This window comes from Hevea brasiliensis, chromosome 2 (genome assembly GCF_030052815.1).
Source record: "Hevea brasiliensis isolate MT/VB/25A 57/8 chromosome 2, ASM3005281v1, whole genome shotgun sequence".
Classification (NCBI taxonomy): domain Eukaryota; kingdom Viridiplantae; phylum Streptophyta; class Magnoliopsida; order Malpighiales; family Euphorbiaceae; genus Hevea; species Hevea brasiliensis.
The window spans coordinates 111,522,882-111,546,085 of record NC_079494.1 but is presented as its reverse complement, the minus strand read 5'-3'; the positions used below and the strand labels follow the sequence as shown (position 1 = coordinate 111,546,085).

Below are 23,204 nucleotides of genomic sequence, written 5' to 3'. Positions count from 1 at the left end.
AACCTTACAGACAGATCATCAATTTCAAGAAATTGGTGCCTGGTACTTATGATGTGTCAGACGATGCGTATCGATTTTTGGATTCCTGCAGACAGGCAGGAACAGAATTACAGTTGACTGACAGAAGACTCATAGAGTGTATGCAGCATGTCATGGGGCCTATGCCTAGACAGTGGATGAATGACTACATATTACCTCGGATGGAGGGTTTGTCGTGGACTCGCCAGGAACTGCTCATCAATCGGTTTGTGCGTAAAGCTTCAGAGATCAGAAGCAGTGGGCCTTTGAGGCCTTAAGACAGAATGGCAGGTCTGTAGATGAATATGCTACAGAATTTCTGGAATTGAGCAGATATGCCCCTACAGCAGTAGCTACAGAGACTATGAAGGTGAAGAGATTCCTAAAGGGGCTTGACAGAAGGTATGCAAACCTGGCCATGATGTCTGATCAGTCATTTGATGTGGTAGTTGATCGAGCCAGACAGATAGAGATTAGCTATGCTGCGGATGACAGCGGAAGAGCAAAGAAAAACAGAGCAGAGGGTTCTTCAGGTGTTCCCCAAATGGGTACTCCAGACAGTGGTGGCCAGAGTAATTACAGAGGAAAAAGTAGGAACAAGAAGAGTGGTTTTAGACACAAACCTCGAGGGTTCAGACCTGGATATGGATCTAGCAGTGGTCACAGTTCAGGGTACAGCAGTTCTGGGTCTGGTTCAGGATCTTCCTTAGCACCTTGTGCACAGTGTGGAAGAGGACATTCAGGACCTTGTTTAATGGGTTCAGGAGTATGCTTTAGGTGTGGCCAACCAGGTCACTTTGCTAGGGAATGCCCCGTGTTCAGCGAGCCACAGATGGGGTCACAGGGTTCTGTTGCGAATGTTCCTCGTCAGTTGTATCCGGGTGCTTCCAGCATGGCAGTGACGATCGATGGCCAACAGGGCCGAGGACAAGGGGGACGTGGATTTGGAGGTAGATTAGGAGGTAGAAGTCAGTATCAGGGTTCTGCCACTCAGGGTAGGGGTCAAGCTCGGGTTTTCACCCTGACCCACCAGGATGCTGAAGCTTCAATTGCAGTTGTGGCAGGTATTCTTCTGGTCTGTTCTTATGAGGCTCGTGTTTTGATAGATCCGGGTGCTACGCACTCATTTGTCTCCCCTGTGTTTGCCATGAGGTTGGGTAGAAACCCTACAACTTTAGAGTGCCCTTTGTCAGTAGCTACCCCACTTAGCGACAACATAGATGTAGATATGATTTTTCCGGGTAGCCCAGTAGTAGTGGATGGAAAGATTCTCCCAGCAGACTTGGTTCCTCTACCAGTAATGGATTTCGATATAATCTTGGGGATGGATTGGTTGGCAACTCATTATGCCACTTTAGACTGCAGGAACAAAAAGGTGTATTTCCACATACCCGGTGTGGAAGAGTTTAGTTTTGATGGTGACAGGAGCGTGGCTCCATATAACTTGGTGTCAGCAATTAGTGCTAGAAAAATGTTGAGGCGTGGATGTCAAGGGTATTTGGCATTGGTGAGAGATACCTCTGTAGAAGGTGTTAATATGGAAAATGTTCCTGTTGTCAGAGAATTCATGGATGTCTTCCCTAAAGAGCTTTCAGGGTTGCCACCAGAAAGGGGAATAGAGTTCTGCATTGATGTTGTTCCGGGTATAAGCCCCATATCAATGCCACCTTACAGGATGGCCCCAGCAGAATTGAAAGAGTTAAAGGAGCAACTACAGGAGCTGTTGGAAAAAGGTTTCATACGTCCGAGCACTTCACCCTGGGGCGCTCCTGTGCTATTTGTAAGAAAGAAAGATGGGTTATTGAGGTTGTGTATTGACTACAGACAGCTGAACAAGGTGACTGTGAAGAACAAGTATCCACTTCCTCGGATCGATGATCTGTTTGATCAGCTCCAAGGGGCTAGATTCTTTTCCAAAATAGACCTGCGATCAGGCTACCATCAATTGAGAATCAGGAATGAGGACGTGTTCAAAACGGCTTTCAGGACAAGATATGGTCATTATGAGTTCTTGGTGATGTCTTTTGGACTCACTAATGCACCAGCAGCCTTCATGGACTTGATGAACAGAGTGTTCAAGCCATTTTTGGACCGTTTTGTCATCGTATTCATAGATGACATTTTGGTATACTCTCAGACCGAGGAAGAACACGTGTGGCACTTGAGGATGGTGTTGCAGACGTTGAGGGAGCACCAGCTATATGCCAAATTTTCAAAATGTGAATTTTGGCTAGAAAGCATCTCATTCTTGGGACACGTGGTTTCTAGTGACGGCATTCAAGTGGATCCCAAGAAAATTGAAGTTGTAACTGATTGGTTTAGGCCTACAACAGTCACTGAGGTGCGAAGTTTTCTGGGTCTAGCTGGCTACTATAGGCGTTTTGTACACGATTTTTCCAGGATAGCAGCTCCCCTAACTAAGTTAACCCGGAAGAATGTTCCATTCATTTGGACAGATGACTGTGAGAGGAGTTTCCAGAAGCTTAAGGAGTGTCTAACCACCGCCCCTGTGTTGACACTACCTATGAGTGGTGAAGGATACACCGTGTACTGTGACGCCTCCAGAGTTGGCCTAGGGTGTGTTTTGATGCAGAATGGAAAAGTAGTGGCTTATGCTTCAAGACAGCTGAAGAGGCATGAGCAAAACTACCCCACCCATGATTTGGAAATGGCGGCTGTAGTCTTTGCACTAAAAATCTGGAGACACTACCTGTATGGTGAAGTGTGCAAGATATACACCGACCATAAGAGTTTGAAGTACATCTTCCAACAGAGGGATTTAAACTTGAGACAGAGGAGATGGATGGAGCTTCTGAAAGACTATGATTGCACCATCCAGTACCACCCTGGAAAGGCCAATGTTGTGGCAGATGCCTTGAGCAGAAAATTTTCTGGCAGTTTGGCGCACATTTCAGTAGAGAAGAGACCATTGATTCAGGTGGTACATGAGTTGATGGATCAAGGTTTAATCCTAGATCTTTCAAATGAGGGGGTATTGTTGGCTCACTTTTCAGTGAGGCCAGACTTGAGGGACAGAGTTAGAGTTTCCCAGCACAGAGACCAACAATTGATGAAGATCATAGAAAGAGTACAGCAAGGTGAAGGTGGCGAGTTTGGATTTGCCAATGATGGCGCCTTAGTGCAAGGTTCTAGGATATGTGTGCCCGATGTGGACAATCTCAAAGACGAAATCATGTGAGAGGCACACTATACCCTGTACAGTGTCCACCCAGGTTCCACCAAGATGTACCATGATGTGAAAGATAGCTATTGGTGGATTGGCATGAAGAGAGACATAGCAGACTTTGTGTCCAAGTGCTTGACTTGTCAGAAGGTGAAGTTTGAACACCAGAGACCGTCAAGGAAGCTGCAAGAGCTCCCTATCCCATAATGGAAGTGGGAAATGATCACTATGGATTTTGTGACTGGGTTGCCTCGTACCATGCGAGGATATGATTCCATATGGGTAATTATAGACCGCTTAACCAAATCAGCTCACTTCTTGCCTGTGAAGACTACATATTATGTGGCACAGTACGCCCGACTCTACATTCGAGAAATAGTCAGATTGCATGGAGTTCCGGCTTCCATAATATCTGCCAGAGGGCCCCAGTTCACTTCTCGGTTTTGGAGAAAGTTACAGGAGGCACTTGGCACACAGTTGAACTTCAGTACGGCTTTCCACCCTCGCATGCATTTAACAGTCCGAAAGGACAATCCAAACACTGGAAGACATGCTTCGCATGAGTGTTTTGGATTTTGGAGGTCAATGGGATGATCAGCTAGCTTTAGTGGAGTTTGCCTACAACAACAGTTACCATTCCAGCATAGGGATGACACCCTATGAGGCACTATATGGAAGAAAGTGTAGGTCTCCTCTGTGTTGGACGGAAATGGGAGAAGCGAAGGTGCATGATGTAGACCTAGTGCAGTACACTTCAGAGGTAGTTCCTTTAATCAGGGAACGATTGAAAACAGCTTTCAGTAGGCAGAAGAGTTATGCAGACCCTAGACGGAGGGATGTGGAGTTTGCAGTAGGCGATTATGTATTCCTGAAGGTTTCTCCGATGAAGGGAGTCATGAGATTTGGAAAGAAGGGCAAGTTGGCACCTCGGTATATCGGACCTTTTGAGGTTACGGATAGAGTTGGAGCAGTTGCCTACCGGTTGGAGCTACCACCCAACCTTTCTCACGTTCATCCCGTGTTTCACATCTCCATGCTCAGGAAATACATTCCAGATCCTTCTCATGTACTACAGCCGGATGTGATAGAGCTAAAAGAGAATTTGACATTTGAGGAGCAGCCTGTAGCCAGTGTGGACTACCAAGTGAGACAGCTGAGATCAAAACAGATCCCTATGGTTAAGGTTTTGTGGAGGAGTCAGTCAGTGGAAGAGTGCACCTGGGAGTCAGAACGGGACATGCGTAGCAAGTACCCTTATTTGTTCAATGTATAATCATGTGCTTTATTCTGCCTTGTGTAAAATTCGAGGACGAATTTTCTGTAAGGGAGGAAGAATGTAACACCCCAAAAATTTTAAATTTATGAGCATTTTTGGTATTTTAATTTTATTTAAATTTTAGGAATTTTTTTGAGATTTTTCAGATTTTAAAAATCGGGTTCGATTTTCCGAAAATATAAACTTTGATGATTTTTAAAAATTAATTCAAAGACCACGTGGCAAAATTAAAAATATATTTGGAGTCTACGTATTTTTCTGAGTTTTCTGAAATTTTTTCGGAATTTTTGGACCTCGTTTTCGGTCCCGAGGCAGAGTAAAAATTCAAAATTTTATATCTTGAATCGGACCGGCCGAATCGAACCGGACCGGATCGGACCGATCGAATCGGACCGGCCTTTTCCTTTTTCTTCTTTCCTTCCCCGCGCGCATCAACCTCTCTTCCTTCTCTCTCTCTTTTCTCTCTCCTCACCTCCCTCGCTCCCACTCACCTCGCCTCCCACCTCCGACCTCCCGGCCACGCCCCAAACGGCCGGAAAATGCGCGCGAACTCCCTCCCTCACGCGCGCTGTGTTTCGGCTTCCCCGGCCAAAATCCGGCCGATCCGGCCACCAATTGGATCAGGTCTTGTGTCAAAAATCATCTACTCGGCGAGAGCTTTCCATAGACACCAAGAACGCCGAAATCCATCAAGCGGTTTGTCCAATTTTTGCTTGGAAAGTTTTTAGCCCATTTCTACTTTTGGGCTAGATTTCTCGAAAACCGTGAATCCCACGAGAAAACCGAGGGTACCAGCACGCTCCACTCGTCGAGAGCTTCGCGGCGACATAAATTTCAAATTTTTCCGACACCATTTTTCGGTGGGTCCCACGAAATTTCGCAGTGTTTTTCTGAGCATTTAATGAGCTTAGAAAATTCTGAAAAATTTATGTACTAACCCCCGTGTTATGGGCTTCGTGTAGGTATCCTCGATTCGCGAAAATTCGACAGTTGACTGGGTCTGCGAAATTCCGGCCAGACAGACCCGTTACCAGAAAAGTCTCCGAATTGCACCGAGGTTTTGGCTAGCCCCCCATTGTCAGACGTCCCGAGCGCGTCCCCGAAGTCGGAATCGGCAAAGGTAAACCCGAACCTTGCTTTTTCGTAATTTTCTAGTGCTTAAATAGGATTAAAAATCCATAAAATATTCGTGGTAGCTCAGAAAATTATGATTCTTTTTGAAATAGCCTAGTAATATTGCTAAGGACCGTGGGGCAAAGTTTTAGAATTTTTAGAGCTTGTTTGGGCAGTTTTTACAAAAATGATTAATTATAAGGACTAAATTGAAATTTTACATATTGTGATGGATGACTGATTTGATGGGCCCAGGAGGGGCTGTGTGATGTGATTGAGTTGTGGATATATGGATTGTGAATATAGAAGTGTGTTTTGAGCCCTTTTGCAGGTTGGGTAGGTCCTAGGTATAGGGAGACTCACTGGATTTTCTGCACGACTTAGGACGTATTGGTCTTTTCTTTTTTTTTTTTGTGTCAATTTTATTAAATGATTGTAATAAAATTGTCGGGTGAGCGATGCCTTCTTCCTTCTCGCCTACCGCTCGGTGACCATCACAAGTCTGTGAGTAAAATATTAATTTTAATTGTAATTTCGATATTATTATATGTTCAAGCATGCCCATGCATCACTTATATGCATATATTTATGTAGTTAAACTCTAGGCACGATTTATGTTGCATTCATAACTGTTAGCGTGCCATGGATGTTGTTGTGGTAATTTGGAGCAGTGTGCGTGCGTGTGATGTGGTGTGGACTATGGATAGGACGGGTAGACACGGCTTGAGATCTTCGCTGGGACTCGGTCCTTCGGGGTAGACACGGCTTGAGTTCTTCAGGGACCCCGATTTGGTTATTAAGTGGAAGTCCGAAATGAGTTCTTCACGCACCAGTTGGATTTAAGAGAGTCAGATAGGGATCGGCCCATATATTATGATTGATGTTACAGGGTGCGTGAGTGCTCCAAATTTACCTTTTTGATGTTATGATGTGAAAATGTTGTTGATGTTGCATTTCACTCTACAGGGTGCATTAGTTTTAGATAGTTATAGAGATTATGGTTAAAATTGATATTTTACTCTCTGAGTCAAACGCTCACTCCTGTTCAATATTTTTTCAGGCTACAGGAGGATTTTATTGTGGTTAACCTGCTTTTCTTCTTCGCAGGTTGTTATTCAATATTTGTGTAATTTTATTTACTCCTAGATTTTCCGCATGTGTTAGAAATATTTAAATGATTCGGGTCTGTAATATAATTATTATGTGGACCTATAAAAAAAATTATTATATGCATGTTTGATGGACTGGATGAGGGAGCTGAGCTCCCATTTATCATTATGTTAATTTGAGTATGTGGAGGGTGAGCTGAGCTCCCCAAGTGATGATATATTTTGTTTACAGGTCCGTTGGGTCAAAAACTCCCCGTTGAAAGGTCCACTTTATGGCCGGACTCCGTCCGGTTGATTTCTTGAAATTGGGCCCAAATGGGCCTTAGAGTTGGGTTAAGTGAATAGTTAGGCTTACTACGGGCCTCGGGGGCTTTAGGCTGGCCCAGGTCCTAGTGCCGGTCCGGCCCATAGGTTGGGTCGTGACAAATAATTTGACATATCATTATTAAAACGATAAAGCAATTTCAATATACTTGGCATCAACCACTATGATTAGTCAACATTTTTATAAATTTATAATCACTCATAATTTCAAGATTAGTTTCCTATTACAATAATTTAATAAAAATAATAAATCTTACTATAATTACATTCTAAAAATTAAACATAATATATCTTATCAAAATAATGATTGAATTATTTTATTTATTAAATTATTTAACTTTATTTGTTTATTATAATTTTATTTAAAATTTTTCTTCAATTTTTAACACATTAATTTAAACGAATTTATTTACATTATACATCATAAAATTTATTATAAATATTAATTTAGGCATTCTGATACTGTGATATTTCTTAATCGTCTTGGCTATTTTCTAGCTTAGTACACTCTCCTCTAATTTCAATTCATCATCTTTGATCAGGTAAACCTTAGTTTTTCCTTTAATGCTTCCAGATCTGGCTTCCAAAGGAGGATCTCCGAATTAGTCAACGATAGAATCTATAAAAATTATTCAACAGGCTCCAAAAACTTGCTAATTAGTCACCCATATCAAATATCTTAATTCTACCATTGATTTAGAAAAACAGAGAGACAAAAAAAATTAAGAAATAAAGTTGATTTTTTTAAAAAAGAAATGATATAGTACTAATTAAGAAACTGAATTAATTAAGTTAAAACCTTTTTTTATATAAAAATAAAGTTGATAAATATTTAATATAAATTAAAATTATGAAATTAAACCCAAGCTATGGCTCAATTACACACGTGGTCTTTTTTTTTTACCTTTATGATTTTTTTAATGCAAAAAAACTAATTTTATTTATTTTATGGATAAGAAACTAAAATGCAATAAAAAGTTTAAGTTCATATTTTATGAAAAAAAATATTATTACCTTTTTTATAAAGAAAAATTCAAATATTGCCTTTTTTTTAAGGGAATTTTCTTTGCAAGAAAAGATACTTTCATTAGAACAATTCAAGAACTCGAAACACCAAAAGGTTCTGAACAAAGCATATTACAGTTCAAAAAATAAGAGTTTCTGGCTAAAAGATGAGCAACCGAATTTGGCAGACGAGGTATCCAAGACAGGGAGAAACTGGAATCTTAATTCAAAAGTCTTTTACAGTATTGAAGAATACTACCTCATTCTGAGCTGCAATGCCAAAGTCTTTTACAGTATTGAAGAATACTACCTCATTCTGAGCTGCAATGCCGCTGACCAACTCCCTAGAATCAACTTCTATTAATACCTTTTGAAATTGATTATGCCGAAGGTTGATAAGAGCATAGCGCAGCCCTAATGCTTCAGCTAAATAACGAAGAGGGTTTAAAGAAATCATAAAGTTTAAGGAAAAAATGGTATAAGTTTACGAGTATTAGATTCTTTTCGTCAAAACTCAAAATCAATAGGAAGATAATAATAGGTTCAGGCAATAGAATTATTTTAGTTGCCTAAACCATAACCAAAATAGAAACGGATGGCGGCGTTGACACTTGTTATTGAAGTGGTCGTGTGAGGATGGAATTAAAACACTAGGAGTGAGAGTTGGGATTTGAAACAAAGAGGGCGTTTCAATTGTAATGTATATATTAACTATTATTAATTATATAATATTTAAATATAAAATATAAATATAATTAAAAATTAACATATATATAATATAATAGTGTATTTATAATTAAGAATTATAAAATGATTTAATATATTAATAATTGAAATTATTAAGAAATCATAGGGAAATAAACTATAATATTAAATTATATTTAATTCATAATATATATATATATATAATTATATTGAAAATATATAATACATATAAAAAATATTAAAAAAATATATGTGTAAATTCAATTTTCAATTCGATTTTGATTTGGTATCATTTTGGTTCAATTTCTGTAAAGTTTCAATTTAATTCTTAATGAAAAATCAAAACCGAATTAAAATATCAAAAAATTTCAATTCGATATAATTTCTATCAATATAGTACAATTTTATGATTTGATTCAATTTCCTAAAAACCATACATAGCCCTAATGCTCGACTCAGTTACAATTAATTCGCACTGCACCCTGCACGGTGGCCTCCTTCAGCTGTCTTACCGCGACTTGAGAATTAATCAAAGTTCAGTAGTAATTAATGTTTATTATACCTGGAATTCAAACATATCCATTAATTAATTCATGGAATTACAAAATTATATGCAATATTTACTTTGCCTGGTAGTTTTACTGCCCCGCACCAAAGGCAACTATTCTGGCCCAATCCCATGTACCGTAGCCGAATATTCTGGCCTCCTACTGTTAAAACAATCCTGTGTAAAGCTGCCATCCATGGGCTTTAATGTCTCAGATAGGCAGAAACGTAATTAAGTTCCGAATTGAGATCATGAACAACACTTAGCTGTTCAGCAAACTGAAGTGTATTCAATTACCGAATGGGAGCAAATTTTTTCACTTTTAAATTCTGTCACATTTCATAGTAAAGCGATTAAGAACTCATGATCCTCAGCTCCACAATTTCCAACTTTACAATTGCATTCTGGAATTAGCTGGTTTGCGGTAAACAAGGTCGTTTGACAAGAATATAAATGAACAAACTCCATAGCTCAAACGAAGAAAATAAGTCACATTTTCATCAAATATGAGTAATCTCTTGGCATTTTCCACCTTCAGTCTAGTTGTAAACCAAAGCACAGGTAAAACTTTTTTCAACTTTTACTTTTAATTAAGACACCATATCTCAGTACACTGACTGATTATCAGCATTAGCATATATTATCCTTTCTATTCTGATCCATCATAACATTACCATTTCACAAGCAACGCAAAAGGTTGGTTACCATTACATTTCCTCGGTAACAGTTTGAAAGTCACTAGCATGATGACAGCTATTTGAACCAAGCCCCCACAGCAACAATAATAAAGCTTTCCCACCCAAGTTAATTGGCATCTTCAATGCATTTAAGGGCCATCCATTTGTCATATTAAAATTCAAAAGCTAATATGATCCAGCATAACATGATGTAGATATGGAAGAGAAAATGTTGACAAATCAAAATTTTCCATGGCTTAAAATTATTACTGAACAACAAGCAAGAGGATGGGAGGAGCGCACAATTTCCAAACCAGGTAACCACACAGGGTGATCCAAGCGATCAGTTTCATCGGATAAGAAACAACATACTATATGTCTTGATTTCAGCATTTATTGAAAGAGAAAGATAAAATGTGTTTGCATATTTGTGCGTGCGTGTACCAAAATTTTACTAGACTTTAAACTGTTATTCCAATTCTGTCCAAGAGCAATAAAGAAAAAAGGAAGGCCACAGGAGTAAACAAGAATGAGAGCATCAGAGAATCTCAGCATCTGTGGTTGCATAAAACCAACAGTCTTCACAAAATGTGCAGGAATTACCTAGGAAATATATGTTCTATTGCTTAAAGTTCAGGTAAATTAATAAAACAGTATCCTCCTTTTAAAAACAGAATCTTCCTTTATCTGCAAAACATTGTTGCAGTATCTTTCTATACTATTATTACTTGCAAATATTTGAAGTAACCAACAAATAAGCACCAAAAACAAATGTACCTGATGGTGTCTGCCATGGAATCTGGACCCTCCTGCACAATTCTCCCAAAGGCTCCTTTGAATCCATGTTAAGCTTTGGATCAAGGGGACCTTCATGCTTATCAGAAATTTTTGAAGGAACCATCACAGGTTTTTTATGTTCTACAATCTTTGGCTGAAGAGGAACTTTACAAGCTGGGAACAAATTACCGGATGGAGTATTTGAGGGTTTAATAAAACTTTCTGTCTTCCTACTATTAGTTCCATTAGATGAGGAACTGATGCATGCATTTAATATCATCATTTAGGAGTAATTTTTGCACATAATTTACCCTTGGTCATAGCTATTATTATAGATATTAGTATATATTTAGTCAACTTTACAATTTTCACACTTCTTAGTTTAATTTTTGGAATTTATTTGTTTTGTAGGTTAAATTTGGAGAAATTTGATGTATTTTGATCAGAGTAGCCATTTGGAGGAGATTAAAGTCGAATTGCAAAAATTTTGAAGTTGAGTAAAAAAATGGCCGAGAGCGACACAACCTGCAGCACAACTGAATTAGCTTATGTCGCAGGTTGTGTCGATCGTCAGATATTCACGCCGAGAGCGACACAACCCGCAACACAACCCACGACACAATTGACTCGGCTTATGTCATTTTTACTGGAAATAATTGACGTGGCATTTCCGTTACTCAAGCTTTACCTCACTTTCTCTGGAACCTTCCCCCTTTTACCTATTCTAGGGCAGACCCTTAGCCTATATAAAGCCTCATTTTATCATTATCTTTTCATAGAGAGCAAGGGAGGCAAATTCGGAAAAGTTAGAAAGAGAGAAGGAGGAGCACTTTCTGCATTCTTTTTCCAGCAGCTGCAGATCACGTTTTCTGCACTTTTGTGCAGCAGAATCTGCTGCAAATTTGCTGGGTTTTTCTACCCCTTTAGCTTACATTTCCATTATTTCTTCATTTCTTCATTTGGGTTTGTCTTTAAACAATGATTTGTGAGTAGTTGATTGAGATTCTAGAGATGGGTTTGTAAATATTGATTTGTATTGTGGTTTTGAACTGATTTAGCCATTTAAATGGGATTTGTTATATTTTGATTTATTGCTTGTGAGCTTGTTGCCTTGCTTGATGAATGGGCCCTCATTAAGTTAAGTTTTAATCCTTAATAGATGGACTGAAAAGTGAATATTGGGGATGGATAATCTTGCAATAAACTTTATTTTCTTGGTGTTAGAAATAAGCTAAGAAGATTAAGGGGAAATTTCCAAAAATCAATTAGAGCATTAATTGGGTTTTTGTTAGGTTTGAAATACTGTGAAAACAGGGTTTGATTTAATGAAAACCAACTTTGAGATGCTTGAAAAAGGTTTCAAAAATTTAAGAATTGATTTCCCTCAAAATTGCAATTCTCATGTGTTTGGCTAAATTAGGGATAAACCACATGCAAACAATATTGAAAATCTAATCTCTAGAATCAATTTAATTTTCATTGAATTTAGATTTAAATCCTCCAAATCTCATAAATAGCAATTTCAATTTAAATCCAATTTAAATTTAAATCCAAATTTAAATCCAATCTCTAGAATCACTTTATTTTTATTTTTATTGAATTTAGATTTAATTCCTCTCAAATTTCATAAATAGAAATTTCAAATTAATTTTTGGTAATCTAGTTTAATTAATTTTCGTTAATTGATTGATTTAGTTTTAATTCCTCAAATACCAATTTTAATTCCAAATTTCATTTTACATCTTTAATTTTTGTTTTAATTCCAAATTTCATTTTACATCTTTTATTTTTGTCATTCTAATTAGCTTATACTTTTATTTCCAATTTAAGCACAATTCCCTGTGGGATCGATATCATTTTTTTTAAAACTATACTACTGTGACCCGTGCACTTGCGGACACACCGTATCAAGTTTTTGGCGCCGTTGCCGGGGAATTGTTTGTTTTTAAGTTGGATTTTAATTGTTTTAAGCTAATTAGAATTTTTATTTTCTTTTATTTTCACTATTGTTCCTTGTGTTTCTCAGGTACTTTTCTTGTTTATGAGACGATCGAAAAGCACAAGTGACACTGAATTGTTGTTCAATCCTGAAATTGAAAAATTATGTCGAGCCAATAAAAAGGAATACAAGAGAAGAAAGGAAGCAGAAAAAGAAGAACAACAAAGATTTGAGCAAGAGGAGACAATCGAAAATATGGAGAATCAAAATAGAGCTATTGGTGGAAACAATGGAGGAAATGAGCAAAACGGTCAAAATGCAGTTGCTAATCAAAATGATCCTCAAAGAAGATCCATGTTGGATTATGCTTTTCCTAGATGTGCAGATGTGAGAGATAACAGACCTATCATTGGAGCTAATCAATTTGAGTTAAAAACTGGTCTCATTCAAATGGTTCAGAATTCACAATTTGGAGGTAGTCCACTTGAAAATCCTCATTCTCATTTGAAGAAATTTTTGATGATATGTGGCACACAAAGACAACCTGGAGTTTCTGATGAAGTTATTCGCTCACCTTATTTCCATTCTCTCTGGATTCAAAGATTGGAGTGGTATAACTCACTTCCACAAGCTATTATAGCTACTTGGGAGCAGCTATCTCAAGCTTTTCTATCTCAATTTTTCCCACCTGGGAAGACCACTCATTTGAGGAATTTGATGGTAGCTTTTAAACCAAGAGATGATGAAACTTTATATGAATCTTGGATGAGATTTAAGGAGCTTGAAAGGCAATGTCCTCATCATGAAATACCCAAATGGATGATTGTTTAGAATTTCTACACCAGAGTTACTCCAGCCATAAGAAACACAATTGATTCACAAGCAGGAGAAGATTTCATGAGAATGACAAGTGAAGAATGCTATGATTTATTAGAGAAGATTGCTCATAATACCCATTTGTGGGGAAATCCTAGAGCACTTGAGCCAAAGAAGGCTGGGATTTATGAACTTGACTCAGTTAGCTACATGAATGCAAGATTTGATCAGTTGACTCAGCTTCTTAGTGATTTTTGCACAAAGGCAACAAACTCTACTCCTACAACTATGCAACAAGTTGCCTTCACAGATGGAACCCAAAGTTGTGGAGTTGATTACTCTTCTTATGGTGATGATTATTTGCAGGAGCAAGCTGCTTATGCAGGAGGTTATCAACAGAAACCTATGGGAAATGCTTACTCTAATGTGAACAACTCAACATGGAGACCACAAGCAACTTTTGCTCAACAAGGCCAAAGCTCAAATTATCCTCATAACCAGCAGTATATGCAGCAAAATAGGCCTCAATTTCAGCCTCAATTTCAGCCCACAAGGCAGCCACAACCTGGATATCAAGCAAGAGCACAACAATCCCTTCCACCTCATGAACCGAAGCCAACCTTGGAAAGCATGATGGAGAAATTTTTTGCTGAACAAAGCAAGATGAATAGCAAATTGGAGGAAGAAATGCAACACATGAGACAAACCATGGATCAATTACAAGTCCACAACCGCATGTTGGAAACTCAATTGGCGCAACAAGCAAGCTCATCGGGAAGCAATTCCTATGGCAAATTACCTAGCCAACCACAAAACCCTCATGAACAATGTAAGGTTGTAACCTTGAGAAGTGGTAAAAAAGTTGGTCAAGAGAGTGAAAACAAGAGAGAAGAAAAAGAGAGCACAAAAGAAGAAAATTCAGTTGAGAGCAAGAAATATGAAAAAGAAGAAGAAAGCAAAAGTGAGCAAGATGAGGGAGAGAAACCATACATCCCACCTGAACCTTACAAGCCCACCCTTCCTTACCCTCAAAGATTCATCAAGCATAAGCTAGACAAACAATTTGGCAAATTCCTTGAAGTGCTAAAGAAGTTGTATATCAATGTGCCATTCACTGAGGCACTATCCCAAATGCCAAGTTATGCCAAGTTTCTGAAGGAGATTCTTTCCAACAAGAGAAGGCTAGAAGATTATGACACCATCAACTTGGGAGAGCAATGCAGTGCTATAATTCAGAAGAAGTTACCTCCCAAACTCAAAGATCCGGGTGTGTTTTCCATTCCTTGTCATATTGGTGATAATTGTGTGGCAAATGCCTTATGTGACCTTGGAGCTAGTGTCAGCCTAATGCCTCTTTCAATTTATGAGAAGTTGAATATGGGAGAGTTGAAGCCCACAAACATGTATCTTTCATTGGCTGACCGTTCAATTAAGTATCCAGAAGGCATTCTTGAAAATGTGCCTATCAAGGTTGGGAAATTCTACATTCCGGTGGACTTTGTCATTTTAGATATGGAAGAAGACACAAAAGTTCCTATCTTATTGGGAAGACCCTTTTTGGCAACAGCTAGTGCATTAATTGATGTAAAGGGTGAGAAATTGACACTTAGAGTGGGAGATGATCAAATGATATTCAACATCAATCCTGCCATGAAAAGGAAACATGAAGAAGTTGAGTCTTGTTTGCGGGTAGACATTATTGATGAGATTGTTCAAGAGCATTTCATAAAAAGCTATCCACAAGACCCACTTGAAAATTGCTTAGTCCATGGTGGGAGCATTGATGATGATAATCATAACATGGCTACTTTTGCACAATATTTGGAAAGCTCTCCACCACATCCTGAAGCCACAATTTTTCAACTTGAAGGAGTGCAAACTTTGGAGATCAAACCACCATCATTAAAGGTAGAGGATGCCCCAAAGGTAGATCTTAAACCTCTTCCTTCCAACCTCAGGTATGCTTTTCTTGGACCAAATGAAACATATCCTGTTATAATTAATGCATCATTGACTGATATTGAGAATGAAAAATTGTTGAGAGTTTTGAGAGAATATAGAAGAGTTTTGGGGTATGCAATTGATGATATAAAGGGAATTAGCCCAACAGTTTGTATGCATAGGATTTTCCTTGAGCCAAATAGTAAACCTTCCATTGAACACCAAAGAAGATTGAATCCTACAATGAAGGATGTTGTGAAAAAGGAAATCCTAAAATTACTAGCTGCTGGAATTATTTACCCTATTTCTGACAGTGAGTGGGTTAGTCCTGTGCATGTTGTACCAAAAAAAGGTGGGGTGACAGTTGTTAAAAATGAGAATAATGAATTGATACCCACTAGAACTGTTACAGGTTGGAGAATGTGCATAGACTATAGGAAGTTGAACAATGCTACAAGAAAAGACCACTTTCCCCTTCCTTTTATGGATCAAATATTAGAGAGATTAGCCAAGCATTCATTCTTTTGTTACTTAGATGGATATTCTGGTTTCTTTCAAATTCCAATACATCCTGATGACCAAGAGAAAACTACCTTTACATGTCCCTATGGAACCTTTGCCTATCGAAGGATGCCATTCGGATTGTGTAATGCGCCTGGCACATTTCAAAGGTGCATGATGGCCATTTTCTCTGATTTTATTGAAGAAATTATGGAGGTCTTCATGGATGACTTTTCAGTATATGGCACTAATTTTGATTCATGCTTGACTAATTTGTCTAAAATCTTGCAGAGATGTGCTGATAATGATCTGGTGTTGAATTGGGAGAAATGCCACTTTATGGTCCAAGAAGGAATCGTTTTAGGGCATTTAATCTCAAATAAGGGAATTGAAGTGGATAGAGCTAAAATAAAAATTATTGAAAAAATGCCCCCTCCAACCACTGTCAAAGGAGTGCGGAGTTTCCTTGGACATGCCGGGTTTTACCGGCGATTTATTCAGGATTTTTCTAAACTTGCTAAACCCTTAACAAATCTTTTGAATCATGATGTTAAATTTGATTTTAATCAAGATTGTATGGTTGCTTTTTGCAGGTTGAAGACGGCCTTAACAACAGCTCCTATCATGCAACCCCCGGATTGGACTTTGCCATTCGAAATCATGTGTGATGCAAGCGAGTTTGCTGTTGGAGCTGTCCTTGGCCAGCGGAAAGATAGGAAACCTTATGCCATTTACTATGCAAGCCGAACCCTTGATGAAGCTCAAGTTAATTATGCCACAACTGAAAAGGAGTTCCTTGCGGTAGTATTTGCACTCAATAAATTCCGTTCTTATTTGGTCAACTCAAAGGTAATAGTTTTCACTGATCATGCAGCAATAAGGTACTTAATGAGCAAGAAAGAAGCTAAATCTAGGTTGATTAGATGGATTTTATTACTTCAAGAATTTGATTTGGAAATAAGAGATAAAAAGGGTGTTGAAAATGTGGTGGCTGATCACCTTTCTAGGATAAAAACTGAAAGTAAAGATGATGAAATTGTGCCAATTGATGAATTTTTCATGAATGAGCAGTTGTATGTGTTGAATTCTGCACTTCCATGGTTTGCTGATATTGTGAATTTCTTGTCTTGTGGTGTCTTGCCACCTGATTTATCTTGGCAGCAAAAGAAAAGATTCTTGCATGATGTTAAATTTTATTCTTGGGAAGAACCTCTTTTGTTTAGAAGATGTAATGATGGAATAATTAGGAGATGTATACCAGAGGAAGAAATACATGATGTTATTTACCATTGTCATTCCTCTGAATATGGTGGTCATTTTAGTGTCTCAAAAACTGTTGAAAAAGTCTTGACATCAGGTTTCTATTGGCCTAAAATGTTTAAACATGTGAGAGACTTTGTAAGCAGGTGTGATAGGTGTCAAAGAGTAGGCAACATTTCCAAGAGAGATGAGATGCCCCAACAGTCCATATTAGAAGTTGAATTATTTGATGTGTGGGGAATTGATTTCATGGGGCCATTTCCATCTTCTTATGGAAATAAATATATCTTGGTAGGGGTGGACTATGTATCTAAATGGGTAGAAGCTATTGCTACACCTACCAATGATGCAAAAGTTGTGGTGAAATTTCTGAAAAAATTTGTTTTGACCAGGTTTGGTGCCCCACGTGCCATAATCAGTGATGGTGGTAGCCATTTTTGCAACCACCAATTTGAAAAATTGATGAGAAAATATGGGGTAAAGCATAGGATTGCCACACCATATCACCCTCAAACAAATGGCCAAGTAGAAATCACAAATAAAGAAATCAAGCAGATCTTGGAGAAAATCACAATAAGTCCGTAAAAGATTGGTCCCTTAAATTAGATGACACTCTTTGGGCATATAGAACAGCATTTAAAACCCCATAGGAACTACACCTTATAGGTTAGTTTTGGGAAATCATGCCATTTGCCCGTAGAGTTAGAACACAAAGCTTATTGGGCCATTAGAGCAATCAATTTTGATTTACAAGTCACTGGACACGTAAGACTTTTGCAACTTGATGAATTAGAAGAATTGAGACTTGATGCTTATGAAAATGCTAGGATCTATAAAGAAAGAACTAAAAAATGGTATGATAAGCATATCAAGAAAAAGGACTTTAAAGAAGGAGATTTGGTTCTCTTATTCAATTCAAGGTTGAAATTTTTTCCAGGAAAATTAAAATCAAAGTGGTCAGGTCCATTCAGAATTGTGAAAGTTTTACCTCATGGTACTGTGGAAATTTTTGGTGAAAAATCTGGTAATTTCAAGGTAAATGGACAAAGGTTGAGGCACTATTCAGTTGGTGAGCCAATTGAGAAGATAGCAACTTGCTATCTCTCTCATTCTCCATAAAATCTTGAGTGAGTATGGTCAAGCTAAAGACCTAAACTTAGCATTTTTGTGCATAACTCATAATTTTTCATTGATTCTTTATTTCTTTCATATATATATTTGTTTTAAGTTTTTCTATACTCCTTATTCAGAGTTTAACATTGTTCTAATTTCCTTGTGCAGATGGGATGCAATTCATTGCAAGCAAATGAGCATAAAAAAAAAAAATGTTTTTGTGTTAGCTCCCCATGCTAAAAAAAAAAAAAAAAAACATTTCATGTCTTTAATTTCGTTACTTAATTAATTAGTATTTTGAACTTATTTAGTTAATATTTTGCTTGTGTTGTTTTTTCTTTACTTGAACCATTTACTTATTCAGTTTTTTTTAGTTCCTTATAAAATACATTTTTCTTTTATATCTTTAGTACATTGCTCACTTGCTTTGATTTACTATTTCGGATTTACACTTGATGGCTATATTTTTGAGCTTAACTTCCCTATTCCAAATTTTTTAGTGTAATTGATTTAATGGATTCCATCGTACTGTTTCTTTTGCAATGAGTGCAGCAGCTGTCCAAATTTTATCTAATTAAATTGGCTGCACTTCAATGAGGTAACACTTCTTATCTCAGCTTGTGTCACTTTCAACACAAGTTGTGCTATCGCTTATGCAACAGGGTAATAATTCTCTATGCACATATAGGTAAATTATCCCATTCCTTGCACTATTTTAACATTGAGGACAATGTTCATTCTGAGTATGGGGGAGAGGGTAAATTTTTTGCAAAAATTATTTTTCCTTTTTTCACTTGCATATAGTGACATACTCATTCATCACTTCATACTTGTACATATTCACATACATACACTTGCATATAGCCTCATATACTTAGTTACGCATACTTAGTTACATATAGGTTGACTTGACATTTACACTCATGCATTTTATTCATTCATTTAAAATTTTTGGATTTTTAAATCAGTCTTTAGATTCCATAAGCCACTTATTCAAGCAATCCAACTTGCCTTTAGATGGTTAGTGGAATGAAAGTTCCAGCTGGGTACAAAGTCTTAAGCATTATTCTTTCTCTTACTTAATAGCTGAAAATTAATATATCAATCTAGGTATGCAGTGCTAGTTAGTTATTTTGAGTTTTGAGTGTCTGGATAAGCCTTTAAGGAAGAAAATGGTCATTGTCGTCTCACCATTCCTAGAACAAGCATCCTAGATCTTTCAAAGCGAAATTTTTAACTTGCATTTGATAAGAATATGATTTAGGCATTCCTTCATATTTTAAACCTCACATTTAGCCTTAACCTACCTTAATTTCATTTTAACCCTTGCAAACCCCCTTGAACCTTAATTCCCTAATTTCTTTGGAACCCAAATCATTTACCTAGCCATTAAACCTAAACACTACCACCTATTTATGAGAATAATATTTTAGCAATTAAGTGCATAAAAAAATAAAATAAATAATGATATATATAAAATAAAAAAAAAAACATGGAGGATTGAAACATCTTCAAAAGTGCTAGAGTAATTGTGAAAAGTTGATAAAAAAAAAAATGGTCACCAAAATATCCCAAAGGTAATTTTGGGTGTGACGTGAAATAGGGACGCATACAAAATAAAAAAAAAATATTATAAAAGTAGTCCCTTTATTGTGATAGCACTTGAGATTCATTGTGAATTTCTTTCCTCTTTATAAATAAAAAATAAAAAAATATTTGAAAAAAAAAAAAAAGGATGCACTTTGAGTTTCATGATTAATATTATTCTCATATTTTGTTTACCTTATTCCCTTTCTTTGTTAACCACAATTTTACCCTATTAGACCCCATTACAACCCTTAAAAAGACCTAATGATTCTTTGAAAAATGCTTGTTACATTAGTAGAGTTAGATCTTTTATGCTTGCATATGGGTTTGGCAATATAATCTTCCATACATTACTTACCATCTATTTGAGACACATTGGCTATCTATTTCATTTAGGTTTGTTTTGGCACAATTGACTCTTGTAGCTGGTTGATATTTGTTGCTTGGGTTGATTGGTTAATTCTTAGCTATTCTGTAATTGTTGAGAGTGCTTGCTTCATTCTTTGTGCTTTTGCTGGTGGAAATTTGGAATGTTGGTGGCTAGAGGTAAGTTGGTGGTTTGGATTAGTGAATTTTGTGTTTTTAAAGACTGATTCTATTCCCTTCCAAATGAGTTTTAATGAAATTTTGCTTGAGGACAAGCAAGAGTTTGAGTATGTGGGAATTTGATGCATGCATTTAATATCATCATTTAGGAGTAATTTTTGCACATAATTTACCCTTGTTCATAGCTATTATTATAGATATTAGTATATATTTAGTCAACTTTACAATTTTCACACTTCTTAGTTTAATTTTTGGAATTTATTTGTTTTGTAGGTTAAATTTGGAGAAATTTGATGTATTTTGATCAGAGTAGCCATTTGGAGGAGATTAAAGTCGAATTGCAAAAATTTTGAAGTTGAGTAAAAAAATGGCCGAGAGCGACACAACCTGCAGCACAACTGAATTAGCTTATGTCGCAGGTTGTGTTGATTGTCAGATATTCACGCCGAGAGCGACACAACCCGCAACACAACCCACGACACAATTGACTCGGCTTATGTCATTTTTACTGGAAATAATTGACGTGGCATTTTCGTTACTCTAGCTTTTTACCTCACTTTCTCTGGAACCTTCCCCCTTTTACCCATTCTAGGGCAGACCCTTAGCCTATATAAAGCCTCATTTTATCATTATCTTTTCATAGAGAGCAAGGGAGGCAAATTCGGAAAAGTTAGAAAGAGAGAAGGAGGAGCACTTTCTGCATTCTTTTTCCAGCAGCTGCAGATCACGTTTTCTGCACTTTTGTGCAGCAGACCTGCAAATTTGCTGGGTTTTTCTACCCCTTTAGCTTACATTTCCATTATTTCTTCATTTCTTCATTTGGGTTTGTCTTTAAACAATTATTTGTGAGTAGTTGATTGAGATTCTAGAGATGGGTTTGTAAATATTGATTTGTATTGTGATTTTGAACTGATTTAGCCATTTAAATGGGATTTGTTACATTTTGATTTATTGCTTGTGAGCTTGTTGCCTTGCTTGATGAATGGGCCCTCATTAAGTTAAGTTTTAATCCTTAATAGATGGACTGAAAAGTGAATATTGGGGATGGATAATCTTGCAATAAACTTTATTTTCTTAGTGTTAGAAATAAGCTAAGAAGATTAAGGGGAACTTTCCAAAAATCAATTAGAGCATTAATTGGGTTTTTGTTAGGTTTGAAATACCGTGAAAACAAGATTTGATTTAATGAAAACCAACTTTGAGATGCTTGAAAAAGGTTTCAAAAATTTAAGAATTGATTTCCCTCAAAATTGCAATTCTCATGTGTTTGGCTAAATTAGGGATAAACCACATGCAAACAATATTGAAAATCCAATCTCTAGAATCAATTTAATTTTCATTGAATTTAGATTTAAATCCTCCAAATCTCATAAATAGCAATTTCAATTTAAATCCAATTTAAATTTAAATCCAAATTTAAATCCAATCTCTAGAATCACTTTATTTTTATTTTTATTGAATTTAGATTTAATTCCTCTCAAATTTCATAAATAGAAATTTCAAATTAATTTTTGGTAATCTAGTTTAATTAATTTTAGTTAATTGATTGATTTAGTTTTAATTCCTCAAATACCAATTTTAATTCCAAATTTCATTTTACATCTTTAATTTTTGTTTTAATTCCAAATTTCATTTTACATCTTTTATTTTTGTCATTCTAATTAGCTTATACTTTTATTTCCAATTTAAGCACAATTCCCTGTGGGATCGATATCATTTTTTTTAAAACTATACTACTGTGACCCGTGCACTTGCGGACACACCGTATCAGGAACCAGTTTTTCCATAGTTGCCCTGCATGAATAAAGCACGCATTTTTGCCTTTTGGACATCACCAGTAGACATTAGACGACTTTGACTGACAGATACTGCTTTTGTGGTCATGGGGCTTCTGCTAGCTGTTATATGGCCTGGCTGTTCCACAAGTTGAACTTTTCTGCGTTCTCTGGTAACTGTTACTAGCTAAGGAATGTATGTGGAGGTCACTCATACATATAAATATTAGAAGGCCAATAGTATATGCATTGTTTAGGGGCCTTTAAATTTCAATTCAGGATCAGATTTATCGATTTCCAAGATAAATTGTCTCAACTGATAGCTCCCATTTCTACATGTTTAAATTTCAAGCAATTGAAAAAAAAAAAAAAAAAAAAAACTTCTTCAAAGCTTCATGCACCAAATCCAAAAGGCATCATTATCAAAACAGAAGAGTAGCAGACGCTAGTTGGAGTAGGGCTAGGAGTGTAAATAAATCAAGCCGCTCGTGAGTTACTCGAAGCTCAGCTCGATAAAAAATCGGCTTGGTTCGGCTCATTTTCTAAACAAGATGAGTTTGAGCTCAAATTTTATGCTCGTTAAATAAACAAGCCAAGCTCGAACTTAGTAGTCTTTGGCTCAAGCTTAAGTTTGAACTCGGTTCGAGAGTTACCTCTTTGAACTGGCTCGTTGAACAGACTTCCGATCTGGCTCGTTAAACAGACTCGTGAACTAACTTGTGAATAAATTCGTAAAGAGGCTCATTTTAAGACTCATTCATAAGCTTGTGAATTAGCTCATTTACAAAAATATTTATATTAATAATTGTAATTTATAATGTTGTAAATATATTTATTTTATTTATGATTGTTTTAAAAATAATATATAAAAAATATATTATTTAGAATTACAATATAATCAATATGTAAAATATAGTTATTTGTAATTTATTTTTTGAAATAAAGTTAATTTGTATAAAAATAAAATCAGAATATTAAATATATAGTCCCA

At 36.6% G+C, this 23,204-nt stretch overlaps 1 non-coding gene across 1 annotated transcript; it reads right to left on the bottom strand.

Moving 5' to 3' along the window:
* Positions 1-13,376: 13,376 nt before the first annotated feature.
* On the bottom strand, positions 13,377-13,483 carry LOC131178064 (small nucleolar RNA R71). Its single transcript, XR_009147194.1, has one exon. It is a non-coding gene; the product is annotated as a small nucleolar RNA R71 (small nucleolar RNA).
* Between the last annotated feature and the right edge of the window lie 9,721 nt (positions 13,484-23,204).